Below are 24,214 nucleotides of genomic sequence, written 5' to 3'. Positions count from 1 at the left end.
ATAATATTGTATATGAATACATTTTGTAATTGTGAGTTTTGGTTAAAGAGTTTCTAGAGACAAATTGATCATTTAGTAGAAAGTACTGATAAAGAAGTGTTCAAAATGAATTTGATTTTGACTCCATGGGTAACTTTCTATGAACATTTCAAAATGTATTAACCTTATTGTTGAAATTATACAACCATATTAATCTGTGTATTGTAATGACAAAACTGATTATACAAATATTATTATTAGATATTATGGTTATAGATTAGAAAGTTGTAAGTTTTTGTCTCTCTCTCTCTCTCTTGCTCTCTCTCTCTCTCTCTCTCTCTCTCTATATATATATATATATATATATATATATATATATATATATATATATATATATCAAATTTTCAAAATATTGCTTCTGATTGCACAAGTTTAATATATATGTATGTATATGTATGTATGTAAGAAACCAAGAGGGCTGCACTCACCTGAACATGCATACATTATAGGGTGCTGCTGGGGCCAATATATACAAAATACAGAATTCAGCGCACTCGCTTATTCACTAAACAATGATTTTAATAGTTTTATTTAAAAACACCTCACCTAGGCAAAAAATGATGGGGGTTTAGTTACATTATATGATCATACATTGCATAAGCCTGCCAACTACATCAAAGTACCCCATATTCGCGAGGTCCTATCCTAGTAGCAGCTTAATGCTTGCTCTTATGAGATTAATCCACTTACTTGGGAAATACTTCCTTACTGGGACTCTCTGCAAGTTAAGGCTAAATAGGGTCCTGGAATGAGGCACCTGTAACGGGGGGGGGGGGGGGGGGGTGCAAAACCAAGGAGTTGGCCTGGGACTACCAAATATAGGTGAGGTGTTTTTAAATAAAACTATTAAAATCATTGTTTAGTGAATAAGCGAGTGCGCTGAATTATGTATTTTGTACATAACTTGTGGCATCAAAGCAATATTTTGAAAATATGATAATTAGAGACAGTGGGTGACCACAACTTGCTCTCCCAAGTTCTATCCAAGGTTACATTAAAAAAAAAAAAAAGTCCCTAGTGGACTGAAACGTTGACACTATGTAATCAACTTTTTGAAGCTTGAATAAATGGCACATTTTTGGCAACAGTATCGAGTCCTGTGAGTGCACTTCCAACAAGGCATGTTACCTGTCCTGATGAAAGCTCCATGTTGGAGCTGAAACGTTGATATTATATATGGAATAAATAAAAGCTAAATTTTACTACTTCAACCAAGTCCCAGGAGTGCAATTGTTTCTACACCCATATCTACCTTTGCCACAACCAGCACTGGGCACTACAAAAGTCTTCTTGGAGTGCAAGCTACTACGATGTATATATATATATATATATACATATATATATATATATATATACAGGATACAAAAATACCGGCACTCAAGGATTGACAGCACATAAAATCTTCATTTATTTCGAAGACAGAGATCGACGTTTCAGCTCCTCACAGGAGCTTTCATCAGGACACAAAATATCATAACACTGAAAACACTCTTATATAGGACATACAATTACTACTAATGGGTACTTACCACCAGGTGCACTGCATTTGCGCTCGCCGACGGAACCGCCGAGACCGCCTTCACAGACAACCTTACTTCCGGGTTCGCGGTCATGTGACCCCCTAGGACGTGTCAGTTAACCAGGCTGTGTACGTTGCTGGGGCAACACCAGTAAGCAATCTCAGGTGGTTGCTCCCAAAGTACCAGCGCCGGCGAGGAACAAATTTCTTCATGACACTTAATGTTGTCATGGCGATCAGGACGCATTTCCGGCAGACGTGCCAAAACGCATAGGATCTAAACGGAAAAACCTACAAGACGTATATCTGCATACAAATGTATATACAATGTAAAAGGATGTGTGTGGATGTAGTGGTGAAAATGGGAGGTGTTGATAAACAGTGAAACATGCATGCAAATTCTCAAAGGCAGCAAACATAAAAACATATGTAAAAAAATCAAAGTGATATGTCTGGTATTTTAAAGTGATGAGTGGAGGAAGGCCCAAAGGCTACAGAAATGTGGAAAATGTATGTGTAAAAATAATCTAGCTCCTTAGGGATAGTACTAAATCTTAAATGTGTGAGTGAGGTGCATATATAGTACTCGGTAATTGCGCACCTGGGGTAAGTCCCTTAGATACATACTTGTTACATATAACATTAAGTGAGGTTAATATGGAATTAAAAGAATAGTCAGCAGTACTGAAGCATGAACAAAAAAATGGAAAAACACAAAAATAAGGATGAAGTTGTCAGAAAATAGAAATGGACATAAAGATAGATTATAGGAAAGAAACAAATGAGCATTTCTCATTGAGGCCTCGAGGTGCTAGGGTTCCTAACTGGCAAATCCAGTAGGTCTCTCTTTGTAATAAGAGCCTAGCTCTGTCACCCCCTCTGGCAGACAATGGAACATGCTCAATTGCAACGCATCTGAGTGAAGCTAGTTGATGCTTAAATTCTAGAAAATGTCTGGCCACTGGTTTGTCCGATTTGCCATCACGGTAGGCAAGCCGGATACTAGACCTGTGGCCTCTTATTCTCTCACAGAGTGCGGTTTCTGTTTTACCTATATAGTTGAGCCCACAAGGGCAAGTCAATTTATAGACAACAAACTCAATGAATACGTTGTCTAATCTTGTAGGACTTGCCTGTAAAAGGGTGTGTAAAGGTTTTGGAGGGGATGAGGTGACCACACGTCACGCATCCCAAACACCTTACACACCCCACATTGATGTTTTCCTTCTTTACTGGTTTATAGCAATGTTGTGGGTCCGTCTTTACCAGTAAGTCCCTCAGATTTTTATTCCGACGATAACACATCATGGGTTTCTGACGAAATATTTCAGGAAGGGAAGGGTCCAATTCCAATGTGTGCCAGTTGCTGCGAATTGTTGCAGCTAAGTCACCACTGGCGGTGTTAAATTGCATAGGGAAAAGGCATCTTTTGTCTGTTGTCTTCTGACTTGTAGAAGGAGGGTTCAAGAAACTCGACTTGGCTCGATCCAAAGCTTTATCAAGGGTCAACCGTGGATATCCTCTCAGCAGAAACTTCTCATACACTGATTTTAAATCAAAGTGACAATATAGAAAACCACGGCATTTTTAACCTATCTGGTAAAGCATTAAGCAGTATACAAATGAATGTCCTAAAAAAAGGGTTAAAATATGCACCAACGAAAACTTTTAACAGCTTCCAAGCCTTCATAGATGTGAACAAATTTATGGACCCCATTCAAATAGAATTTATTTTCTGCCAGAGGGGGTGACAGAGCTAGGCTCTTATTACAAAGAGAGACCTACTGGATTTGCCAGTTAGGAACCCTAGCACCTCGAGGCCTCAATGAGAAATGCTCATTTGTTTCTTTCCTATAAGGATCTGAGCCTTGACCTTCACCTCTATGGGTTTAATGCCCATATTAATATAAATATCTATACGTCATGGGATTGTTTACCTCCACATCCGTTATTTTGCTATTTCCATGTCTATTTCTGTATTCTTTAATTTTTTTTTTCATTTGCATATTATCATTGTTTATTACTTTATTCATTATCATTCTTATCTTGACTATTTTTATTTTATTTCTTTATTTTTTATTTTTTATTTTTTATTATTTTTTATTATTTTTCATATTTTATTTTTTATTTTTTTATTTATTTATTTTTTATTTTTTTATTTTCTATTTTTTATTTTTTATTTTTTTATTTTTTATTTTTTATTATTTATTATTTATTTTTTATTTTTTATTTTCATTTTTAATCTATCTTTATGTCCATTTCTATTTTCTGACAACTTCATCCTTATTTTTGTGTTTTTCCATTTTTTTGTTCATGCTTCAGTACTGCTGACTATTCTTTTAATTCCATATTAACCTCACTTAATGTTATATGTAACAAGTATGTATCTAAGGGACTTACCCCAGGTGCGCAATTACCGAGTACTATATATGCACCTCACTCACACATTTAAGATTTAGTACTATCCCTAAGGAGCTAGATTATTTTTACACATACATTTTCCACATTTCTGTAGCCTTTGGGCCTTCCTCCACTCATCACTTTAAAATACCAGACATATCACTTTGATTTTTTTACATATGTTTTTATGTTTGCTGCCTTTGAGAATTTGCATGCATGTTTCACTGTTTATCAACACCTCCCATTTTCACCACTACATCCACACACATCCTTTTACATTGTATATACATTTGTATGCAGATATACGTCTTGTAGGTTTTTCCGTTTAGATCCTATGCGTTTTGGCACGTCTGCCGGAAATGCGTCCTGATCGCCATGACAACATTAAGTGTCATGAAGAAATTTGTTACTCGCCGGCGCTGGTACTTTGGGAGCAACCACCTGAGATTGCTTACTGGTTGTCAGGATCGGGTCAGAGATCCAACACGCAGAGTACAAAGAGTAGCAGATACGTATACCGGTCCTTAGAATGGCCGGACTTAACGTATAACTACGATAGAATGGTCAGAGACAAGCCGAGGTCGAGGGAACGAGAAGACAGGTAAGCGAGAGACAAGCCGGGTCAAGGACAACAGAAAGACAGGAGAGTAAATACCAAAGCCGGATCAGAACCAAAAGGCAAGAGAATAACAAAGCACTGTGTGACTAGGCGGACTAGAACCACGACAGGGCAATGAGTAAATGAGAGGGCCACTGTTAAGTATCCTGGCTAGAGGGAGAAGACACGCCTCCGGCGAGTCCTGATTCGTCTCCCGAGATTTGAGTGACAGGATGTTCCGGGTTGGCGTCATGACGTCGACCTCCGGTCCTCCTGCTATAAAAGGAAGTGACTCCCTCGCGGCCGGCGTTAGCAAGACCGAGTGAACCGCGAGAGGCCGAGGAGACATGCCGTCCGGACGGATAAACTTCTAAGTCTCTACCTCTCTCAGAGGTAGAGGCTTCAGGTACCCTGACAGTACCCCCCCTCTCAGATACGCCCACCGGGCGGAAGGAGCCGGGGCGAGATGGAAAGCGGGAGTGAAATGCCCTGCGAAGGCGAGGAGCGTGAACATCCTCTTGTGGTACCCAACTCCTCTCCTCAGGACCATAACCCTTCCAGTCAACCAAATATTGTACTCTCCCCCGGGAGACACGAGAGTCAATAATGGAGTTAACCTCATACTCCTCCTGACCCTCCACCTGAACAGGGCGCGGAGGGGCGATAGTGGAGGAGAATCTGTTACAGATTAGAGGTTTCAGCAGTGACACGTGAAAGGAGTTCGGGATGCGTAAAGTAGCTGGGAGAGCTAGACGATACGCCACTGGGTTAATTCGAGTCAAGATCCTGTAGGGACCAATATAACGAGGAGCGAATTTCATGGAAGGAACTTTAAGGCGAATATTCCTAGTACTCAACCAAACTCTATCGCCTGGAACAAAATTCGGAGCCGCCCTTCTACGTTTGTCAGCATGTTTCTTAACCAGTATAGAATTGTGTAGAAGAATCTGTCGAGTCTGATCCCACAACTTCCTCAAATTGGCCACATGGACATCAACCGACGGCACTCCTTGGGAAGGAGAAACCGAGGGAAGAATAGATGGATGAAAGCCATAGTTCATGAAGAAGGGGCTTGAATGCGTAGAGTCACAAACGAGATTGTTGTGCGCAAACTCCGCCCAAGGAATCAAACCGACCCAATCGTCCTGGTGTTCGGAAACAAAACAACGTAAGTATTGCTCAATCTTCTGGTTGGTTCGTTCGGCAGCTCCGTTAGACTGAGGATGATAGGAGGACGAAAAATTCAATTTGATGCCTAATTGAGAACAGAAGGATCTCCAAAAACGTGAAACAAATTGGGAGCCTCTATCAGAAGTGATCTCCGAAGGAATCCCATGCAAGCGAAAAATCTCTTTAGCAAAGATCTCCGCCAATTCAGGAGAAGTCGGGAGTTTAGGCAAAGGTACGAAATGTGCCATCTTGGTAAACCTATCGACTACGGTGAGGATAACAGTGTGCTTTTTAGAAACAGGCAAATCCACAATAAAGTCCATTGCCACACAGGACCAAGGTTTGTCAGGAATTTCCAGAGGTTGTAGAAGGCCACAAGGAAGCGAATGCGGAAGTTTAGTTTTAGTACAGACTTCACAAACTCCGATAAAATCCTTAATATCCTTCCGTAACGAAGGCCACCAGAAATCCTTGGAGATCAGAGAATACGTCTTGCGAACACCCGGATGACCAGCCACCTTACTCTCGTGAAGACACTGTAAGAGCTCCAATTGGAGTTCAGGAGGAACGAAATGTCTGGAAGCCGGAGTCAGTCTAGGTGCCAGATGCTGCAAGCTCCTTATCTGATCAAGTAGCGGAGAATGAACTTTGAGAGTAGTGTTAGCGATAATGTTACACTTGGGTACTATAGAGGACAAAACCGGCTCAGATACAGCAGCAGGTTCATATTGGCGAGATAAGGCATCGGCTTTAGAATTCTTAGAACCTGGCCTATATGTGAGTACGTAGTTGAAGTGAGTGAGAAATATGGACCAACGAGCCTGTCTAGATGATAGTCGTTTAGCCTCTCAATATAGGATAAGTTTTTATGATCTGTCAAAATAGTAACAGGATGCAAAGTACCCTCCAATAAATGTCTCCACTCCTTCAAGGCCATTATAACCGCTAGTAGTTCCCTGTCACCAATGTCATATCTGCTTTCAGTACCTGACAATTTTTTGGAAAAGTATCCACAAGGATGTAATGGTTTATCTACACCCAACCTTTGGGACAGAACAGCACCTATACCTGTCTCAGAAGCGTCAACTTCGAGTAGGAAAGGTAGTGTAGTATCAGGGTGAACTAAAATTGGTGCGGAAGCAAACAGCTCCTTGAGAGTCTTAAAAGCCAGAAGTGCTTCAGTAGACCAATTCTTAGTATCAGCCCCTTGTTTGGTCATATTGGTGATGGGAGCAATGATAGAGGAGTATCCTTTAATGAAACGTCTGTAGTAATTGGAGAAACCAATAAATCTCTGGATAGCCTTGAGACCCTTAGGTAAAGGCCAATCTAATATGGATTGGAGCTTCTCCGGATCCATTTCAAACCCCTCCCCAGAAATCACATAACCAAGAAAGGTAGTTTGGGATTGGTCAAAGCTGCATTTCTCTAGTTTGCAGTATAAGCCATGCTGAAGAAGTTTGTGTAAAACCCTTCTGACTTGTCCGTGGTGAGTTTCAATATCCCTGGAATGTATAAGTATATCATCAAGGTATACAATCACACAGTCATCCTGAAACTCCCTAAGAACCTCATTAATAAGGTCCTGAAATACCGCCGGGGCATTGCAGAGACCAAAAGGCATTACAGTATACTCATAGTGCCCATATCGAGTATTGAACGCAGTTTTCCACTCGTCTCCGTCGTGAATTCTCACCAAATTATAAGCACCTCTAAGGTCTAACTTAGTGAAAATCTTAGAACTTTTTAATCGATCAAAAAGCTCGGTGATCAAGGGAATCGGATACACATTTCTAATGGTTATCTTGTTAAGACCTCGGTAGTCAATGCAGGGTCTTAAAGAACCATCCTTCTTTTTAACAAAAAAAAATCCAGCCCCAGCAGGAGAGGAGGATCTTCTAATGAACCCCTTGTCTAGGTTTTCACGAATATACTCCTCTAGAACTAAGTTTTCATTCATAGACAAAGGGTATACATGACCCCTGGGGGGCATAGTACCAGAAAGTAAATTAATTTTGCAATCAAAAGGCCTATGTGGTGGTAAGGTATCAGCCTTTCCTTTGTCAAATACTGCCTTTAAATCTTGATACAAAGACGGTATCTGTACTTTGGTAGAGTCGGTAGCGTTATTAAGTGAGTTGACACTACAAAGAGGTGACACTTTCTTTAAACAATTCTCTTGACAATCCTGACCCCATGAAACTATTTCCCCTGATCTCCAATCTATAACGGGGTTATGTCTCTTAAGCCAGGAGTATCCCAGGACTATGGGAACAGAAGGAGATGAAATGAGTAGTAGGGATATTTCCTCCTTGTGTAGAATACCAGTAGTTAAGTAAAGAGGTGTGGTCTCCCGGAAAATCACAGGCTCAACTAAAGGTCTACCATCAATGGCCTCAACAGCCAAGGGTGTCTTCCTTAACTGGGATGGGATAGTGTGTTTGGTGAGAAACTTTTGGTCGATAAAACTCTCAGCAGCGCCGGAGTCTATCAATGCCATAGTCTCTAAAGTTCCCTTCTCCCAAGTTAAAGAGACCGGTAATAGGAGTCTATGTTCTTTGTAGTTATGAGTAGAGGACAAAATCGAAACACCCAAGGTCTGTCCTCTAGAGAAACTTAGGTGCGAGCGTTTCCCGGACGACTGGGACAGCTCAAACGTACATGACCTCTGGACCCACAATACATACACAGTCCCTCCCTTCTCCTGTATTGTCTCTCCTCCTCTGAGAGACGAGTAAGGCCTAACTGCATAGGTTCTGAAACCTGTGGAGTTTTGGTTTCAGAAATTTGAAATGATGGTGCTAGTCTAAAGGAAGATTTACCGGTTCTATCTCGAGTATTCTGCCTCTCCCTTAGACGTTCGTCAATACGAGAGATAAAGGAAATTAAGTCTTCCAGGTTCTCGGGAAGCTCTCTTGTCGCTACCTCATCAAGTATTACATCGGATAATCCATTTAAAAATACGTCTATATAGGCCTGTTCATTCCATTTTACCTCTGCCGCCAAAGACCTGAACTCTAGTGCGTAATCCACAAGTGTTTGGTTGTCTTGTCTAAGGCGCAACAGTAACCTGGCTGCATTGACCCTCCTGCCAGGGGGATCAAAAGTTCTTTTAAAAGCAGCTACAAAGGCATTATAGTTATAGACTAATGGATTATCATTCTCCCACAACGGATTAGCCCATCTCAGAGCTTTTTCAATGAGTAAGGTAACAATAAATCCTACTTTTGCCCTATCAGTAGGGTATGAACGGGGCTGTAGCTCGAAATGGATACTGATCTGGTTCAAAAAGCCACGACACCTCTCCGGAGAACCAGCATAACGTACAGGTGGGGTAACTCGGGAAGAAGCACCTACAGTAACTACCTCTAGCCCTGAACCCACAGAAGAAGCAGATATATTACGCATCTCCTCAGGTGGATTAATAGGACGAGATAGCAGCGCCTGTAGTGCTAGAGCCATCTGATCCATCCTATGATCCATGGCGTCAAACCTAGGATCAGGAGAACCAAGCTGACAATTTGTACCTGCAGGATCCATGGCCCTGTCGTAATGTCAGGATCGGGTCAGAGATCCAACACGCAGAGTACAAAGAGTAGCAGATACGTATACCGGTCCTTAGAATGGCCGGACTTAACGTATAACTACGATAGAATGGTCAGAGACAAGCCGAGGTCGAGGGAACGAGAAGACAGGTAAGCGAGAGACAAGCCGGGTCAAGGACAACAGAAAGACAGGAGAGTAAATACCAAAGCCGGATCAGAACCAAAAGGCAAGAGAATAACAAAGCACTGTGTGACTAGGCGGACTAGAACCACGACAGGGCAATGAGTAAATGAGAGGGCCACTGTTAAGTATCCTGGCTAGAGGGAGAAGACACGCCTCCGGCGAGTCCTGATTCGTCTCCCGAGATTTGAGTGACAGGATGTTCCGGGTTGGCGTCATGACGTCGACCTCCGGTCCTCCTGCTATAAAAGGAAGTGACTCCCTCGCGGCCGGCGTTAGCAAGACCGAGTGAACCGCGAGAGGCCGAGGAGACATGCCGTCCGGACGGATAAACTTCTAAGTCTCTACCTCTCTCAGAGGTAGAGGCTTCAGGTACCCTGACACTGGTGTTGCCCCAGCAACGTACACAGCCTGGTTAACTGACACGTCCTAGGGGGTCACATGACCGCGAACCCGGAAGTAAGGTTGTCTGTGAAGGCGGTCTCGGCGGTTCCGTCGGCGAGCGCAAATGCAGTGCACCTGGTGGTAAGTACCCATTAGTAGTAATTGTATGTCCTATATAAGAGTGTTTTCAGTGTTATGATATTTTGTGTCCTGATGAAAGCTCCTGTGAGGAGCTGAAACGTCGATCTCTGTCTTCGAAATAAATGAAGATTTGATGTGCTGTCAATCCTTGAGTGCCGGTATTTTTGTATCCTGTATCATTTAGCCACCAGAGCACCAGGTATCTTTTCTAATTATTTAAGTTGGAGTGCAGGGGCTCTCTGGATTTATATATATATATATATATGTATATATATACATATATATATATATATATATATATATCCTGGATTTTGGGGACCTTGTATGACTACCTTCACACCAATAAGAGCAGGTAAGCTTCAATTATTACAGGGGTACTTAATTCTTTATTTTCATGAATTATATAGGTATACAATAAAAATTATTTGGGTAGATATAGTGGAAAATTTATTCATACTTACCGTAATTTTCTTTTCCTGGCTATTATTCATGGCAGCATATACACATGGGTTAGCTCCTCCCCTACAGCCAATAGGACAGGAAAACCACCAAGGTTCTAAAAGGAGGCTCCATCCCTAAGGTCCTCAGTCAGTTTACAAGCTCTACAGTACATAAATAGAGACATTAATGGGTGGGAAGTATATGCTGCCACTTTCCTGGCTAATCATGGCAGCATATACACATGGGGAATACCCAAGCTTACAAAGGGAGGGACAGAATAGCCAATCAAATAAACAGAATAATTCAACATAGTTAGAGGAATAAACTGAGTTAAGTACTTGAGTACCAAATTGTGCATCATAGACTGTTTTAACGAACAGTAAGAAATGCCAGACAAACATGTCTAAAGAGGTTCAAATGCTAGCTTACAAAAAGTGTCAGCAGAAACCATTGCCATGGCAACCCATGATGCTGCAACAGCATGAGAGGAGAGTGCCCTGATACCCTCCAGCACAGGTAGAAAACGGACGTAACGTCCAAATTGTGCCTCATTAATTGCTTCAATGTCCAATCTGTAATGCAGGACAAACTATTTTAAAGAGGTCCAAATGCCAACTTTACAAAGTTTCAGCAGAGACCATTGCCATGGAAGCCCACGAGACGCTGTAACAGCCCTAGTGGAGAATGCCCCAAATCCTTTGGTACAGGTAGAGAATGGCATTGAACAGCTCTCACTTTAGGCAAGATATTTGGTGCTACATGCAAGACAACCATATCCTGTTGAAATTCAGTGAATTGGGGTACACAGGATCAAGCCTGGAGTTCACACATTCACCTTGCTGAGGTACCAGTCACCAGCAACAGCAACGTCTGTGCTAACATCATGGAAGCTCCTGCTAGAGGTTCAGCCAGAGTCTGTGAGACCAGTGGTATGTCACGTATTGGTTTCAACACCCTCAGCGTAGGCTTGAGTTCAATTGTTGCTTACATGAAGCAAAGCACCAAGGGCATCAACGCTCAATCGGTACCCATCAGTACAGGTAGAGAACGACATAGATAAGCATTCACCATAGGCAGGATCTTCATGTGCCAAATGCAAGACGACCATATCTGTTTAAAAGTAGTGAAAGAGGGTTCACAGGATCAAGCCTGGAGTTCACCCATTTTCCTTGCTGGGGTACCAGCCACCAGCACTTTCTGTGCTACCACCATGGAAGGTCCTTCTAGAGGTTTGAATAATGGTTCAGTCAGGGCCCGTGAGACCAGTGGTACATCACATATTGGCTTCACCACACTCAGTGGAGGCATGATTTCAATCAATGCCTATATGAAGCAAAGTGCAGCTAAGTGCTCCTCTAGAGTGTTCTAACACAGAACCTTTCAAGGCCTGAACGAGGAGTTATTCCAACAGACAAAAGCATGTCACGCTTAGTAAAGCCTGTATAGGATTGTAAGAGGATCTCAATGACCGTCTCAGGGATGCCTATACTAATATGAACTCCTGCATCAACACCAGAACTTGAGGATCCTGGTGTGTCATGGGGGCTTGTAATAGGTCTGGACGTACTGGAATTCCCCTTGGAGGTTCCAGAATCATCTTATTCATCATAGGAATCAGAGTCGACACGGCCTTCCACTATCACCTTTTGCATTGCCTTTTTAGGAAAGTCGAAAACAGGAAAATATGTACATCAGACTAAAATTCTAAATTTGAGTCACTGTATCCTGAACCTGAGCATTCTGGTCCTAGCATGTAAAAATTACTTCTGGACCTGGTAGTTCCAAGAAATGGCCATCAGATCTATGTAGGGTATCAGACAATCTGCGTCAACCCCGAGGATACGTCAGGACATGGTTGCCAATCCACCTTGTCCACAGTTATTCAGCTCCAGCAAACAGCCATTGTATTCTGAGCCACTGTTTGTTCTTCTGTGCCCTGATCATTATGGGCTGGAATTCCATCAATATGTATCAGTGAGACCCATCTTGATAGATATAGGATACAGTTGCATTAATATTTGAGCAAATTTGGACCCACTCCTTCTTCAGCAAGCCTCTGAAGTGAAGAAGAGCCTTGAAAATGACTTAATTCCATACAAATCTAATCCCTCTTACAGCTGCCTGGGTAAGGTGTAACTCCACTGATGGGGATGTAGTAAGTGGCTGGCTCCAATAATCTTTCTCTTGTTAGACCAATATAGGAAGGATCTGTAAGGAATCCAGAGATGCCATTGGGCCCATCTGACAAGTCTGCTGGTGGAAGCCAGGATTCCTAGTAGTTGCATCTATTTTCTTGCTGTTACCAAGCAGAAATGAAGAAACTGGGAGAGAAAACCTTCACAATCTGTGGAACTGCTCCTAAGATAGGGAAAAGCAGAGCATAGCATTTTCCACTCAGGAATGTCAAACACTGAGCTGGTGTGAAACTGCTTTTCTTGATATTCATCAAGCAGCCAAACTTTAGGAGTTATGAAAGAACTATATACCTCTGTGTGCCTGCCTCCTGAGGGTCTAAGGCTATCAGAAGTAGATCCTCCAGATAATGGAACCAGGTGGAGTTCTGTACTCTCAATAACACTATAAGCACATATAAAGAGTCTTGGGGCCACATTGAGGCCAAATGGTAGGGCACTAACATGGAAGTTCTCTTCTTAGCTAATGCCGAAGATTTCTTCTGCAGATTGGACTGAAAGTAAGCATCCTTGAGATATATAGAGGTAAGGAAATTATCCTTCCAGATTGCTTGAGATATGGATCTGATTGACTCCATCCTGAAGACTCTGACATTCAGCCTCTTGTTGGCCCCTCTTAGGACCAGTGTAGGCTTTCATGTGCTTTTCCTCTTAGCACCAGAAGAGAGGCGAAACTTGTCCCTGGAACTGCTCTTGTTCTGGGACCTAAAAAAAATCCAGAAGGCTTCTTCCTTCAGTGCTTTACTTTTTGATTCATTTGTCTTAATACTCCTGTTTGTATGGAGACTCCTGTGCCTGAAGAAAAAACTCCAGTCTATATCAATCTGGACCCTGGATACCACTCAAGCCTCCAGAGTATGACGAGCCCAGGTATGTGTGATCAGAAAAATGAGGCTCCTTGTACTGGAGGAGATATGTTCATTGCTGAAGAGCAAAACGACTGCTTTAAAGCTCCATTAGAACCTTGAAAGGCAGGTTTACCAACTGCCATGAGTTACCTCTGGAGTATTCCCTGCAGGGCCAGTAGCTCCATGTATCTCAGAAATATTGGTCACTGGAGGTTCTCTGGTCAGACTATGAGGAGCTGGGATCCTTGGAACTTCCATCCTGAGGTACCAATACTCAGGATGCTATAGATACAGCCATTTGATCCAGAGAATATCCTAGTTACATCTAGGGAAGTTTCTGTGAAGAAGTCAGTTGTAACCTGAAGACTTCAGACTGCCTCTTCAATCTTGGCTTTTCATATCTCTCTCCATAGTAGCCTTTAGATCTTTAATCACATATTTCATGTTTGTAGAAACAGCAGCGGAAGTCACAGCTGGCTGGCCTCCTGCAATGGTAGGCGTAAAATTTTTTACAGGTCTGCATCCACCTATGATCCATAAGTGTGCAACTTAGGTGGTGTAGTTCTGGGGTTGGAAATAACTTCCTCCACAGGGTAAAGCCTGGTCTCTTTTCTTACCCCTAAGGCCTCTGGAACTTACTTTGTAAGCCCTGCCCACATGTCATGTGGCTGCACAGTGATAGGTCATGCTGAAGCGACAACCTTCTGGAGGCAGTCAGTGCATAACCGATTCCTTCCACTGTTTTCTCCTCATAACCAGATCCTGGTGAAGAATCAGACATCTGACAAATAATAATAACTAAGTATTACCTGTGGTAAAGTATTAAGTAAAAAAGTGCTCTGTTAAATTCTATAAGAAACCAGTGAAACAGCTTTAAAACAGGCTGAAGACAGCACTTTTCCATGTCTAGAGACCCTTCAAATACTTACCAAATAAGTGTGCCACAACTTGTATTCCCACAATGCAAGTCATCTGTATTAGGCCCATTAAGGCACAAATTGCACACATGTGGGCCTAATACGAGTGTGTTTGCGGTTTAGAGACCAGGGAGAGGACTCTGTCTGAAGCCTACATGGCCCCTAAACACCCAGGGTACCGGGAATAAATCACTGGGACCGAGGGGAAGCAAAATAGATAACAAAAGTGCCTGCAAGGAAGTTTAAAAGGCAACCACGTGCAAAAAGTCAAAGTTTAAAGGCACCACAGTCTAAAGGCCTCGAGGTAAAAAATGTATCACAGTTTCCAAATGTAACACAGTTTTCAAATGTATCAGTTTCCAAAATGTATCACAGTTTTTAAAATATATCAGTCTTCAAATGCACTGCAGTTTTCCAAATGCACTGCAGTTTTCCAAATGTACTGCAGTTTCCAATGACTTGCGGCATCATTACATGCAACAGTAATAAATGCAAATTTAAATGAAACCGTTTTAAATGCCACACAGCTTAAATGCTTCCTAGTAAAAGCACAACCACATAACGTACCACAATCTTAAAAATAAGGTTCAGCTGAATAATGCACTAGTTTAAAGATATCAAAGCTTAAATGCATCACAGCATGAAAGCACAACTGCATAATGTACTACAGTAAAACAGGCAAATAAAGTAATGAAGATAAAAAAACATACATGTCCGTAAGTAAAGGGAGCAAATTGCTCACGTCCTAAGGGCTGTAGGACAGGAAAAAAGACTGAGGACCTTAGGGATGGAGCCTCCTTTTAAAACCTTGGTGGTTTTCCTGTCCTATCGGCTGTAGGGGAGGAGCTAACCCATGTGTATATGCTGCCATGATTAGCCAGGACAGTTACTGTTCTGCGATGGCAGTCATCCTTATCTCTACCCTCACCTGGCTTACACTGGAAGAAGGTGCTGACCAAATCTACCAAGGCATACTATCTCAATCACCTACAATTTATAGTAGACCTTATTATGCAATTAAATCAACATATGAAAAGCATACATTGCAAATTCCTCCAAATACAATTACAAAATAAAGTGTATTTATTGCAATACCTATTGAAAACATAAAACCATTATACATTTTGAGGGTAAATTAGATTACACAAAATTGGATAGCTGTATTCACTTGTATATTACACTTTATATTGTGCACTGGGCCATCAGCTCAAAAAATTAAGCTGTATAAAATGAAATGAAACATTTGTTGTGAATAGTTAACAACATGCGACTGAAATTGCTCTATACAAAATAAATGTTCTGCCTACTCATCCATTATATCCTTGACTAATTATGCAAAAATATAAATTGAGAGTTAATCCACTCATTGCTGAAGTCAGGTAATAAAAAGTAAACTAACAAGCGTAATGAGCTTGTTTTACAAAGCTTTCTTATATTCTTACTTCAATTTTATATTTGGCCAGCTGAATTGCAACCAAAGTTTAATGGAAAAGAAATTGTAAAGTATAACAAATAAAAAAATCTTTTACATAAAAAAATATATATATAGAAATAAAATGTGCTTGATGTGCACTTTGTCAGCTCCATTTGCTGTTTTTAAGCCAACCTCTGATTCCATTCAATGTATTTTCCCTATTTCTATGTTATGCTAGATCCCTATCTAAAATATTTTACATAAAAAAAAAAATATATATATAGAAATAAAATGTGCTTGATATGCACTTTGTCAGCTCCATTTGCTGTTTTTAAGCCAACCTCTGATTCCATTCAATGTATTTTCCCTATTTCTATGTTATGCTAGATCCCTATCTATTTTCTAACAAACGTGTACTCCTAACACTGTAATGCCCTTCTAACTAGTCATTTTACTGCACCCCCCCTCCACCTCTGTGAATGTGAAAAAGGTGAATTTACTAACATTTGCTCCCTTGCAGTGCCAGTCTCCATGCTGCTGTCCCACCTCCAGTCTTGAGCTCAGCCAATCCAATGCTTTGCTAGTGCGCATAAAAGGGGATAATCTGAACTGTGCAAATCAGATGGTCTCTATAAGAGAATTATAGAGTAAAAAGAGAGTAATAGAGAGTAAAATGTTTTAGTCATCTCTTTCGGAGGAATCACCTCTATTGACTATGAGTGGCAATAATGAATTAAAATTAAATCCTAACCCTAACAGGGTTAATCCCTAAAGTCAGAATTACCACAAATTTAAAGTGAATTCAAAGTGAATTTCAAATTAAAGCCCAATTGAAAACAGAATTTGCTCGGATAATGTTTTTCTATTTCAGCTATTTTGGAGTAAATTTTGAAACTCATTTTGAGTCTTACTTTAGTAAACAACCTTGTAAATCTTTTGATAAGACAATGTAAGGACTGGCAGAAGAGATGGCATTAGAGGTATGATATGACAGGAAGATGAGGCTGACTGCAATTGGGTGAACTGAGAATGTCAAAAAAACAGTGAAAGGTTAATTGCAGCAGATGAGAGACGATTGTACTATGGAAGAGTACCTTAGTCGCATCCGGTGTTAGGTTGGGCTGATGTAAGCTCTGTTTTTAAGATGAAATGAATAGGATTTGGTCGCTTGGTAGATGTGATCTGTAAAAGAGAGGTTCTCTAGACTCTAGAAGCTGTCTGTGGAAATATAAGAAGCATATCAATTCCTGAAATACAACACCAAATCTGACATCACAAATGATTAATAATCACCAGATTATATGTACTCTCCATTTTTGGTTTGACTATTAACATCTGAACTTCATTAACCCCTTTGCGACGCTTGATGGAAATCTTCCATCATGGCAGTCCTACCATTAAGGATGCATAACAGTTGCGGCAACCATGGGGTTAATGCTGCTGCTGGCTGCCTCAATGTCCGAGGCAGACCAGCAGGAGTCAATGAAGCTGTCCTAGCACATGTGACATGTGAAGTGCAGAGATAGGTGCTAATCAGTTTCTCCCTGTAAAAGAAAAAGTGTTAGTTAAAAATCCCACCCCTTTACCCTAATAAAATGTAACCGTTTCCCTGCCGTTTTTTTTCCACTGCCTGCAGTGAACAAAATACAGATCACAGTATTTTATATAAATTCATTTATTTTGATTTACTTTTCCCATGTAGGACATATGCACACATTATTATTTAAAAAACTCACAGACACTTTTGTCCTTTAAAAAACAGTACGTAATATGTGTTGGTGCAATAAAAAAGAAAAATGCAAATTGCGGTTGAACACAAACAGGAAAATAAGCAAATATTGTTTGTATCCTTAAGTGTAAGTCTAGCTTCTGAAACTGTGTCCTTAAGGGGTTAATATGTTGGTATGAACACCGAGTTGCTGCCACATGGTTACTGATTAGCTATTTGCTACACCTGGAGACTAAACAGAAATTGGCCTAATTTGGCCTGATGATTGTAATAATTGTCTGTTACCGAGTCTCCACATGCCAGAATCTTGAGGAAACAGTGATGGGACTACTAGGGTTGCAACGGTCACAACTCCAACTAGGTCCTGGAGAGTTCCCCTTTAGCCTGTGGCAGCTTATGTTACTGCAGCTTATCTGCTGCTACTCTGTAGAGATTCCAGAATCAGCTCCACTCCCTCATTCAGGTCCCTGGTGTCCCGGTGTTGAGATATGACACTCTGTAGCCCTTCTGGTAACCCTCTCTGATATCCTCTTCCTTTGCTGCTCCTATGGTAAGTTAGTGAGTACAATCAATGGGATTCCCAGTCTGTGCTCTGACTCAGCACTGAGTGCCAGAAACACAAGGGAGATGATTTTTAATTAGTCGGTACGAAAAACATAGGATTTAATTATAGTTTATTTTTATGTCATTTGGATTTTTTATTCTGTATTTTTGGGATCTCGGAAGATTATCCTGGATATCTCCTGATATATTTAAGTGTGAATTTGTATTAATAAATTTGTAATTTTAAAACTATCTGCACTATATTCTGCAATTTCTCTATCTGTTTGAGTGATCAAGAAGAACTTTGTGGAAGATTATTATCACTTCAGCTTCTACCCTTTTTGTTATATTCACTTTGGTGTTATTCAGACATATTTTATTTTCCTTTATTGTTTTTTTTTTCAGTATTGATTTTTTGAGTATTTCAGGGAATACATTCTTTATAGGGTTAAATATGTTCTTTCTTAAGCATATAGTGATATTCAGTTTTTTGCACTATAGTTAATAATTTGTCTGGCTTTTATATTGTTGCTGGCAGCAATAAAGGAAATATCTTGTTTTTATACCATGTTTTATGTTTATAAGTTAACATCTCCTTTCTACTTTAGTTCTTTAGGGATTCATCAATTGCCGCCAATCGACTTTTGTCATATCCACTAGTCTCAAAATCACTTATAATTTTCTGACTTTGATCTACATATATATTCAAATTAGAAAAAAGTTTACTTTTTGGAGCATTAATTAGCCAGGCACTATAATGACAGATGTCTAACTCTCTCTCGACGTGACTTGAAATATGTTTTAGTTTTGATTTGATTCTCTTCTATATAGATGGTTGAGTCCAGATAATTAATGCTAGTGAAACTATGATCGTAGGTAAGTTTCAATTGGAGTTTACATTTTGAACTAATTCTTAAGTAGATTGGGTCCCACCCTTTAAAATGAAAAATAGATCATGTATGTTCCTTCTATAGAGTGCTATTGCTAGAATATATGTATTCCTTCTCCCAATATGCCATAAATAAATTGGCATAGCTGGGGGAAACCTTGGTGCCCATAGAACTTCCACATAGCTGTAAGTAAAAGATTCCATGAAACCCCCAAACATTCTTTGTAAGTATTAATTCTATCTATTCCATTATGAACTAGACCTTGTGATTTGGATACATTTCAGATTCTTGTAGGATATATTTGACTGTTTACAAACTCAGACTAAGTATGTTGATGGTGTAGAGGGATGAAATGTCTGCTGTAACTAAAATGAAGTATTCCTCCCACTTAAATGATTCTGTAATTTGTAGAACATTGGTGGTGTCCCGCAGAGAGGAAGGGGATTTTTGAACAGTTCTAGGGCTAAATCTAGTTATTCACAGATCCTACAGGATATGGAATTGATCTCTGGTGGATGTTTAAAGTTTTAATGTACCTTATGTAAGAAGTAAAATACATAGATGTTTGCCTTTTCAAGATATATAGATATCCTCTTTTTTTTATTTAGGATGTTTTATTGGTAAGCTTTTTCTATAAGTTCATGAAATTTGTCTTTAATTTCTACCTTTGTATATTTTAATTTCCTGTCATTTTTAAATACCATCTGCACTTTATGTCCTATGTTTTCTGTCTTTTACATGTGCTTTTTGTGATATTTGGAGAGAAATATCATTATTTATTCACACACATATATTCCATACAAAAACACACCTATATTTACAGATACTGCATATAATGATGTACAGTGACCGATATACACACAGTGATCCATGCAGAGACACACATATAGACACAAACTGACCATGCAGACACACACAGTGACCCTTGCAGACACAGATACACAGTGACCCATGCAAGCACACACTGACCCATGCATACACACACACACACACACTTATACACTGACTCATGCAGACACACAAACTGACACATACACTGACCCATGCAGACACACACAGTGACCTATGCAGACACATACACACAGTGACCCTGACTCAAGTAGAAACACACACTGATCAATGTAGACTGATGTACACTGATGTACACACTGATCCATGCAGAGACACACATATAGACACGTATTGACCTATGCAGACACACACAGTGATCCATGCAGACACACACACACTTACCCATACACTGACCCAAGCAGACCCACACACTGACATATGCAGACACATACACACAGTGACCCGGACTCAAGTAGAAACACACACTGATCAGTGCAGACTGATGTACACTGATGTACACACACTGACCCATGCAGACACACACACTGACCTATGCAGACACATACACACAGGGACCCTGACTCAAGTAGAAACACACACTGATCAATGCAGACTGATGTACACTGATGTACACACTGATCCATGCAGAGACACACATATATACACGTATTGACCTATGCAGACACACACAGTGACCCATGCAGACACAGACACACACTGATCCATACACTGACCTCACACACACTGACCTATGCAGACACATACACACAGTGACCCTGACTCAAGTAGAAACACACATTGATCGGTGCAGACTGATGTACACTGATGTACACACAGTGACCCATGCAGACACAGACACACACTGACCCATGCAGACACACACACACTGATCCATACACTGACCCATGCAGACACATACACTGACCCATACAGACACACAATGACCTATACAGACACACACTGACCCATAAAGACACACACTGACCCATACAGACACACACTGACCCATACAGACACACACTGACCCATACAGACACACAATGACCCATACAGAAACATACACTGACCCATACAGACACACAATGACCCATACAGACACACCATGACCCATACAGACTGACATACACAAACATACTGACTGAAGCAGACTAGCACACATTTTCTGACTCACATCATACCTTCATTGCGGTTCCTATGTCCATCTTGCATGCACCTGGCATCCCATCACTTCCTCTTCCAGCCAAATTTCCTGATATGCTCCTGCTCACTGTCTCCACATAGAGGTAAAGAGGCAGGAGTGCGCAATTGAAGCTCCCTCAAGCTGCTACCACACTGGATGGGTGGGAGGGAGGCCTGGCTCTTAGGGCTGATGTGGATGCCACCGGATGGGTGTTCTACCAAGCATAGTGCGGGCCCTGCTTTTAGCCAGAAAAGTGAGGACAGTGAGGAGAGTGCTAGTAATTGGCAGATGTATTTTGATTCATCTAGCAAATTAAAAAAGAAAACAACAGAAGAAAAAAAATAGACACAAACTTTCTCTTGCCTAGCTTATACTACCCGTGCCACTTATACATGCTTTGAGCCACTGATTTAGAATTATTTTAATAATTTGTGATTTATTTATTGTTATAATTTGTAAGACATGGAATATTTTGTATCAGTAATCTTCTTTGCCACTACTTGTGGTTTGGAAATTGAAACTTCTTCCCTTTGTAAAATGCACAGTGTGTGGCAAACTCTGCCTGCTTCTTACATGACAATTTGAGTGGGCACAGGCAATTGACAACCCACTCTCCCTTTGTACCCTGACAAGAACAAAGCATTTCCGCAGATTCACTTGTGTTATTCACCTTCTTTCTGTGTGGAAAAGATAACAATGCCCTATCGGCTTCTACCAACTGTATCTGTGGAGGTAGAAGGCACCAGAAGACTCAGCCAGGCCAGGCAAACCCACCACAATAAAAGGCATTTAAAAAAGGGAGGAATAACTGTATCAGTAACTTCTTTGAAAAATGTGATTTAAAAAAACGAATTAAATGAAAACGTGAGTGGGCAATTGATGGCCCACTCACCTATTCCACCCTTTTATGTTTTGAATATATATTATATAATAATTTAATTGTGTCAACTCAAATCGTCATTGCAATAATGCAATATATTGCGTAGTCATTTGGCCAGGCAGTAATGTATCTGTTTTTGTATGACAGCATAGTCATAGTAAACATAGAAACATAGAATGTGACGGCAGATAAGAACCATTCAGCCCATCTAGTCTGCCCAATTTTCTAAATACTTTCATTAGTCCCTGGCCTTCTCTTAAGTCTAGGATAGCCTTATGCCTAACCCACGCATGCTTAAACTCCTTCACTGTGTTAACCTCTACCACATTAGCTGGAATGCTATTTGTGGCAAAACTAGCCACTTTAAACTGTATTCTATTTAATGTGTGTCTACCGCTTTAAGAACCAAGTATTCATGCAGAGTATATTACATGTGAATGATAGCGTTCATATGCTGGCGGCATGAAAGCCACCAGCATTCATACAATAGTTTAACAAACAGTGAATTTCAACGTTCGTGTGGCTCCCATTAAGGATTCGGTAATTAGATCGATTCAGGGTGGCTGCCGTTCGGCTACTGACCTTGCGGCGGTCGGCCATCTTGGATCCTTTGTTAGCCCAGCGGTATTTGGTCGTCGAGCGCCTGGAACTGAAATCGGCTACTTGACGGCACGAATACCGCTGGACTTCCAAGCCTTTCGGGAGCCCCGGTCCTTCGGTAATGTTGTTCCCTAAAGTCAATCGGTAGTTTGAAGGTAACTTAAACGTAATGTTTGTTTAGTGCGGCGTTCGGTTATTTATGCTGGGATCTAAGCGGTACTTTCACGAAATGTGCGCTCAGACCCCAGCTATCTACCGAATGTCCATTCGTTTAAATATAATGAATATTGTACAAGTAATGTATTTTCATGTAAAATGTCAGTTCTGCAGTATGGAGGGATAACCCACTTAACTGTATATTCTAGTGGGAGTATCCCTCTCGTACAGCAGTGCACGATGGGAGAAATGTCCAGGTTGTTAAGTTCCCCATGTAGTCCCCTACTGTACAACCCCTGTAATGTCAGTGGGGAAACCCCTTGCATGGGGAATCCCATAAATACCGTGACCAGTGATTAAAAGCTCAGTCGACTCCCAGCCTATGTGTCGTCTAGTTCTTGGGAAGGAAGGATTCTTACAACGCTACCGGGATTATTGTATGCTGTATTTATTTGCTGGGATTATTTTATGCTGTTCCTGTTACCCAGCGGAGATATTGTGTATGATACTACCTCTCCGCTACACTATTCCATGCATCCACTATGCTCTCTGTAAAGTAATACTTCCTGATATTATTTTTAAACCTTTGTCCCTCTAATTTAATACTAGGTCCTCTTGTTGTGGTAGTTTTTCTTCTTTTAAATATAGTCTCCTCCTTTACTGGGTTGATTCCCTTTATGTATTTAAATGTTTCTATCATATCTCCCCTGTCTCTTCTTTCTCCCAAACTAACCTTTCCTTGTAAATTTTATCCTGTAATCCATGAACCAGTTTAGCAGCCAGTGGCGTACATACCACGCTTGCACCAGTGACCGACCGCCCAGGAGCCCAGCAGCACCACTGGACCCCAGGGAATCCCTTCAGCACTCCAAAAGGTAAGGAGGCTGGGGGGATTAAATTTAAAAAAAAACATGTGTGAGTGTTAGTGTGTGTGTCTGCTAGTGAGTGTCAGTGAGTGTGTCTGTTGAGTGTGTGTCTGCTAGTGAGTGTCAGTGAGTGTGTTACTGTGTGTGTGTTAGTGAGTCTGTTTGATGTCTGTTAGTGAGTGTGTGTTTGTCAGTGAGAGTGTATGTTTTGTAAGTGAGTGTTTATGTATGTCTGTCGCTGAGTGTGTCTCTGTCAGTAAATGTGTGTGTCTGTTAGCTAGTGTGTATGCATCTGTTCATGAGAGTGTGTGTGTGTGTGTGTCTTCAGCACTTACCTTGCTCCAGCGCCGGACTCCCTCCGCCTCTTGGCTCCGAATGTGCATGTGCAGCAAGAGCCGCACACGCATTCAAACCGCCCATAGGAAAGCATTACTCAATGCTTTCCTATGGAGGTTCAGTGTCTTAGAATCACAGAAGCTCCTCTAGCGGCTGTCAGTGAGACAGCCACTAGAGGCTGGATTAACCCTCAGTGAAACATAGCAGTTTCTCTGAAACTGCTATGTTTTCAGCTGCAGGGTTACAACTAGAGGGTCCTGATGTGGTGGAATCTCGGTAAAAATAAATTTAGTAGGCCGAGATTACCACGTGGCATGTGTACGTGCATATGCTGACGTATCGATCAGTTGGTTGCACGAGGCAAGATACGATCAGTAGTGTACGGAGCATGTGCAAGAATACAGGATATAGTAT

The sequence above is a fragment of the Pelobates fuscus genome, chromosome 6 (genome assembly GCF_036172605.1).
Source record: "Pelobates fuscus isolate aPelFus1 chromosome 6, aPelFus1.pri, whole genome shotgun sequence".
NCBI lineage: Eukaryota > Metazoa > Chordata > Amphibia > Anura > Pelobatidae > Pelobates > Pelobates fuscus.
The sequence above is the reverse complement of the archived record's forward strand: the minus strand, read 5'-3'. Positions refer to the sequence as shown.